At 36.4% G+C, this 7276-nt stretch overlaps 1 non-coding gene across 1 annotated transcript; it reads right to left on the bottom strand.

Annotated features, from left to right (window-relative positions):
• Positions 1 to 4767: 4767 nt before the first annotated feature.
• LOC121492239 lies at positions 4768 to 4872 on the bottom strand. The gene has a single exon (XR_005988149.1). It is a non-coding gene; the product is annotated as a U6 spliceosomal RNA (small nuclear RNA).
• Between the last annotated feature and the right edge of the window lie 2404 nt (positions 4873 to 7276).

A 7276-nucleotide genomic window follows, 5' to 3' on the forward strand; every position in this document is an offset into this window, starting at 1 on the left:
TTATCTTTTATTATTTAACATTGATCTGAAGTCAGTGTAATGGCACATAATGTTATTGCGAGTCAATGCACTTTGGAAGGCAAGAAGTCAGGGATAAATATGGGAATGAAAGAGGCAAAAGTAATATTATTTGGGAATATGATTATATGACTGGAAAACAAGAAATTTCATTATAAATGATCAGAAACAATCTGAATTAAGTTAGGTAGCTAGTTACAAATTTAATACAGAAAAAAACTAATAGCTTTCTCATATATAATCAACAATCAGAAAATATGAGGGAATAAAAGATCCCTTTTATAATAAAATGAAACATGCATGGATATCAGACAGGACTACAAACCACATAATCCACTCTACCTTAAATAAAAACAAGTTTACTACAAGAAATTAAGAAGTTTATGATATTTGGGAGCCAAGCGTGGTTGCCACACAATGAGGAGCAACCCTACCTACAGCAATACCCACTCACACTGCAGGAATGTTCTAGAGAAAATCCCAATGGCACTGAGCACCTTGGTCATGAGATCTTCCAAATTGATCTCCTCTTGGTTCTTACTGCTGTTTTCCTAAATTTTAGGAAGCTAGTGTGTCAGCTCCATAGAACTCGCATCATATTCAGGGCCCCACTACAGAATCTAGAAAATGTGGTCTTTAGCCTTTCGGTTTTTACAGGAAGCATGCTAGAAGGGAGTTCCAGCTAGTGTTGAATGATACAATTTATAGTGTCCATAGTCGGATAGAAAAAAATTAACAAGAAACATGTAGGATGTATAGTGTGTGCAGAACATTGTAAAATTCAGTTGGAGGACATTGAGAACTTGAAAAAAAGTGGAAATATGTAGTTAGTTCTTCAGTAGAGACAATTAATAATGCAAAGATGTCAACTGACCCTAAATTATAGCCATCCAAAATCCAAATCAAGATTTTTTGAGGTAAAACATTATAAACGTTTTAGTCTGAAAGACAAACCTATAAAACTGTTATGAAAATTCTGGAAGAGAAGAGGGGCACCTGGATGGTTCAGTCAGTTAAGCGTCTGCCTTCTGCTCAGGTCATGATCCAGGGACCTGCTTGCTTCTCTCTCTCTCTCCTTCTGCCTGCTGCTCCCCCTGCTTGTGCTCATGCTTTCTCTCTGTCAAATAAATAAAATCTAGAAAGAAAAAGAGAGAAGAAAGAAAGAAAGAAAGAAAGAAAGAAAGAAAGAAAGAAAGAAGAAAGAAAGAAAGAAAGAAAGAAAGAAAGAAAGAAAGAAAGAAAATTCTGGAAGAGAAGAAAAGCTGCTCCCCCTGCTTGTGCTCATGCTTTCTCTCTGTCAAATAAATAAAATCTAGAAAGAAAAGGAAAGAAAGAAGAAAGAAAGAAAGAAAGAAAGAAAGAAAGAAAGAAAGAAAGAAAGAAAGAAAGAAAGAAAGAAAATTCTGGAAGAGAAGAAAAGTGAGGTGAGAACTAGCCTTAACACATAAAAGTAGATTTTATAAAGCTTTTGTAATGAAAATTTGGCCCTGGTGCAGGAACGGTGCAAGTCCAAAAACAGATCCAAATATATGTCAAAATGTAGTACACAATAAATGTGCTCTTTTAAACACTGATGAGATAGATAAATTCATCCATGAGTGGCATTTTTGAAAACTGGTTCAATATATATAAATAGATAAAATGTTATGCTATTTCATTTGCCTTACCCCAATATAATGCAGGTGGGGTAGAAATTTTTATAAACACAAAGGTATAAATATATTTTCTTTATTAGAAGATTCAAACATCTACAGAAAGTAGAAAAGCATTTAAATCTTTTTTTTTTTAATTTTTATTTATTTATGATAGTCACACACACACAGAGAGAGAGAGAGAGAGAGAGAGAGAGGCAGAGACATAGAGGGAGAAGCAGGCTCCATGCACCGGGAGCCCGACGTGGGATTCGATCCCGGGTCTCCAGGATCGCGTCCTGGGCCAAAGGCAGGCGCCAAACCGCTGCACCACCCAGGGATCCCTAGAAAAGCATTTAAAACAGAACTGACAAACCACAGCCCTGAGTCCAATCCAGCCCCCGGTCTGTTCAGATAAATAAAGTTTTATTGGAACACAGCCACCCCTATTTATTTATATATTGTCTGTGGCTGTTTTCCTGCTGCAACATCAGAGTTGAGTAATTGTGACTGAAACCACGACCCACAAAACCTAAAATATTTGCTATGTGGTCATTTACACATTAAGCCTGCCAATCTGATCTAAGTTTAAAAAAATCTAAGAAAAAGTAAAAATTCTCCAGTACTACACTGTTTCCACCACCACCGAACACTTCTTTCCCAGAGTTAACACAGCTAATAATCCAAGTGGAGCCTTCCAGGATGTTCGTTATACATTCATGTGCACACATACATATAATTTTCATATAAGTGATATCACGTATAATATGTATTGTTCTGTAACTTGCTCTTTTCATATGATACATCTTTAGTTCTTTCAATGCCATAGAGAGGTACCTCATCCTTTTCAGTGACTGCACAATATTATACAGTGAGGATTCAACCAAAATTTGTTTAACATAACTGTCCTTCCATAGGGAATGAGATTTTCCAATGTTTCATAATTATAAGCAATATAACAAAGAATACTAAATGTTCACCTGTGCACAAATATGCACAGGTGAAAAATATTTTAGTAGAATAAATCCTTAGGAATTGAATTACTGAATCAAAGGGCATGCCCTTAAAATTTTAATTTTGATAGCATCAAAATGCCCTTCAGAAAAAGATATCAACACTTAAACTCTTCCCAACTGGGTATAAAATTGATTTGTTTTATTAAGCTTTGAATCCACACACAATATTATCTATTCTTATTAATTTCAGTCACTGTGGTAGGTGAAAAATATATCTCATTATTTCATTTTGCCTTTCTCTGACTGAATGAAGTTGGTCATATTTTAAAGTTTCTTTTGGCCATTTGTGCTCCTACGAATGGCCCATATTCAGCCTTTGTTCATTTTCTTTTTTAAGATTTTATTCATTTATTCATGATAGACATAGAGAGAGAGAGAGAGAGGCAGAGACAGGCAGAGGGAAAAGCAGGCTCCAGGCTGGGAGCCCGACGCGGGACTGGATCCTGGGACTCCAGGATCATGCCCTGGACCAAAAGCAGGCACTGAACCGCTGAGCCACCCAGGGATCCCCCTTTGTTCATGTTCTAAAACAAAGTTTGAAAATGCATATTTTGCTCATTCTACACAGCATTTTGTAGTTCTTGTAATTAGTTGCCAACATTTAGAAATTGGGATATTTAACATATTTTAAATCCATATTTCTAGCTTCTCCTGGATATTTGAAGGCTCTCCAGCATTGGGCCCTCAATGGCAATAAGTGGCTGGAACAGAAGAAAAGCTCTTTTTTCTAGTGGAGTAGGTGCTGTCCTGCACCTCATGTCCCTCTTCTCTTGGAACAGGTCACTGATCTCTTCCAATGACCTGTCAAGAACCTATAGGTTTTGCACTTCGGTTTTGCAAACCCTTTTCTGTTTGGTCCTTTATCTTTTTTTTTCCTTAATGATTTATAGGAGCTCTTTACATATGTAGATATATGCATGCGTCTCTATTATGCATTAAAATATTTTCTGATATTAATTCCCTTTCTTAAAGCTTTGTTTATGCTATCTCTTGATAGTCAGAAGTTTTTAAATCTTCATGTAGTGAAATCTATCAAATTATTTCACTTAAGAACCACTAGGTGTTGTAGTTGCTTAGGAAGGTCTCCCTTAAGTCGGGTTTATAAAAATATAAAAAATACTATTGTTTATGCTTTCCTAAAATGCTTATAGGTACACAATAATATTATACAGTATTACTATTATATGTTTAGTCCCTTCCTATTTCATGTATAAATTATATTTTGTATGTGTTGTGATAGCCACCTGCCCTATTTCATTTTTAGACTGGTTCATCATTTGCTCACTTATTTGAAATGCCACAAATAAGAGTACACCATTCTGTGCATCTTTCAAAACTAAATAGCATATCTAGAGGATTATTTCATGTTGGTCTACATAGATCTACCTGATTTATAATAGCTGTATTAATGATTATCCATTTAAATAAGTATTTAGATTTTGTCTAGTGTTAGGCCACTACAAAAAAGTGGCACAATAAATATTTGTTTCATATGCATCTGTGTGCCTGATTCTCAGTAGAATCAACTCCTAAGAGTTGAATTATCAAGTTTAAATGTATGTGTACTTCGGAGAGATAATGCCTAATTCCTTGGAAGATGGTGAGGCTTATACTCCCACCATCAGCATTCAGGACTGCCTTTTTCCAGCCTGTGTATTATCTAATTTACTGATCTTGCAAGACCATCTGATATATCTGGTAGATGAAAAATGGTGTCCATGATTTTAACTTCTATTTCTTTCATTTTCAATGAGATCAATCATCCTTTTATGTGGTAGAACCACTTGTATTTATATATATATATATATATATATATATATATATATATATATATATATATATATATTGCTTATTCAGGTCCTTTGTATATTTTCTAAGATCTTTTTCTTACTAGTAAGCTAATGCTTTACACTGAACTATGAGGTCCTTCTTTTAAGCATTGTAAGTATTTCTTTCTCTAATTTTTCTGTTTAGGCTTTCTGCTGTGTAGAAATGTTTTTAACAAAGTCGTGTGTATTAATGTTTTCTTTTTATAGCTCTCAATTTTAAATATTATTTAGAAGGAACTTCCACTTCTCTCTCTCTCTTTCTCTCTCTCTCTCTTTAATATGGAATGCTTCACAAATTTGTGTGTTATCCTAGTACAGGGACCATGCTAATCTTTTCTGTATCTTTCCAATTTAATATATGTGCTGCCACAGAAAGCATCCTTCTATCTGTTAATATTTGTTCTAAAAAATCTCCCATACAGGACACCTGGGTGGCTCAGTGGTTGAGCATCTGCTTTTGGCTCAGGGTGTGATCCCGGGGTCCTAGGATCGAGTCCCATATCAGGCTCCCTGCGAGGAGCCTGCTTCTCTCCCTCTGCCTATGTTTCTGCCTCTGTGTGTCTCTCATGAATAAATAAATAAATCTTTAAAAAATAAAAAATAAAAATAAAAAATCTCCCATGCTAATAGTCATTTTTTACATTTAAATTTCTAAGTCATTTGTAATGGCTTTGGTGGCAAGTTATAACTTTTTTTCAGTTGTCCCAACCATTTAGTAAATAATCTGTCTCTTACCAACTGCTTTGAAATTATCATATATTAATTTCCTTAAACATTTGGGGCTACTTCAGGACATTTTATATCATTCCAGTAATTGATCTATTGGTTTGCCAAAGTCAAACCTTTTAAATGAATGTGGCTTCAAGATACAGTGCCATGAATGAGAGTCTTAGTCTTGGTTCTAAAAGAGACACAAAGTTCTGATTTCATCCCTGACCTCTTAAAGACAAGAAAGAGATTGCTGCCATGGTAAACTCATGAGCTTCCTCTCATCTATAGCCCAGTGACTAGCTCCATGCTGGCCATCAGTGGCACTTGGAGGACACAAGATGAAAAGATAAAGGTATTGCTAGAAATAGAGGGCCTTGAGGAGATCTCAGGCCATCCCCAGATCCTTTCTTTCCCAGTACAGAAGACTCTGTAAAGACTTCTGATACATATATTCATATGCTGTAGGCAAAAGTGTCTTGGGACATTCTAAATTCAGGATCACTATTTGATATCTCTTGTTTTGGATCTGACAACAGGAATACCCTAACCTGTTTATTTCATCTCCAAAGCCTGTGCATAGTATCCTAAGCAGCAGTCACCACATCACCAGGCTTATGTCATTTGTATGAATACAAGAAAAAAGGTAAATATTTTGCTCCCCCTTCTCAAAATAAGAGCAGAGTAACAATCCACTCCACCACCACCCCCAGATAATTGGCTTTAAAATACCTCAAAGAGAAAGCAAGATTAAACATTTAGCTGCTACCCTGTGGGGAACTCTGGAAAAAAGTCACACATTGTGCAAGATTTAATTTTCTCCCATTTCCCCCTTAAGGTCTGACTTCTATCTCACTCCCAACAAGGTGATAGAAGATAGAAGAATAGCTTCCCCACAGTTGTGGGGCGGGAGCGCTGAGAAAAACTGAAACAAAAGCACCCAAGTTGAGCTCTTTCAAGAAAATCAGCAAATGACAAATAACATGAAAGATAACAGCCAGCAACTGACCTCCGGCAACCTGAAAAAGATCACATGGATGTCTGGCAGCTTCTCTGCCTCAGAACAGAACTCAGACACTTCACAGAGCTGAGAAACACAGTGTAACCAGTGCTGAGCTTTTCCAGAGGTCTGTTGGGAGTTTGCTTCTCCCTCCCTCCTTTTTGGGGGAGGTTTTACTAAATTCAAAGTGTAAAGATTTTTTAAATTTATTAAATAGAGAGATTTTAAAGATTTTTAAAAATTTATTTGAAAGAGAGAGAGGAAGTATAAGAAGGGGAGGGGCAGAGGGAGAGGAAGAAGCAGACTCCTTGATGATCAGGGAGCTGGAGGTGGGTCTTGATTCCAGGACCAGGGGTCATGACCTGAGCCAAAGGCAGATGCTTACCCAACTGAGCCATCCAGGCCCCCCAAGGTGTAAAGCATTTTAGAACTGGTTCTGTCAACTAGAGGGATTTAAGTCAAACTCAAAGTTTATAGAGTAAATCATGTTTCTCATGTTAAAAACAAGACAACTGGTACCAAATGGAATCACTTGTGCTAAGCCCCTGTCACCAAACTGAGACTTAATTACAGTTTCAGCTTTCCCAGAAGTGGAATCTTAAACTCATCAACCAAGAATAGAATCACCTGACCAGCACTAACTAGGTCATCTGTCTGATAAACTCCTGCTATCTCCTAAAGGAAAGTAACCGTGCTTTAACCAACCTGTATTTTTCCCCAGTGTGACTTCTCATTCCTGCTCCCTTCTGTCTGTAAAAGTCTTCCATTTTGTACAGTTCCCCAGAGTTCCTTTTTTATTTGCTGGATGGGATGCTACCCAGTTCATGAATCATTGGATAAAGATCCTCTCCTTACTATTTTCTTGATTTACCTATATATCGACCAAAAAATGATTGCTAGGGAATGCATATAAAAAATGTTTAACTCAATGGCTTATGGAATTCATTGTAGGGACTGTCCATCCTCATTTTCATGTGAAGAATTGTGAAATTAGAAACTTTGAATTATAAAGTATATTGGAACATGACTGAAATACACTGCATTTTTTTGTAATACAAAGCAAAACATGAAATC

This window comes from Vulpes lagopus, chromosome 5 (assembly GCF_018345385.1).
Source record: "Vulpes lagopus strain Blue_001 chromosome 5, ASM1834538v1, whole genome shotgun sequence".
In the NCBI taxonomy this organism is placed as follows: domain Eukaryota; kingdom Metazoa; phylum Chordata; class Mammalia; order Carnivora; family Canidae; genus Vulpes; species Vulpes lagopus.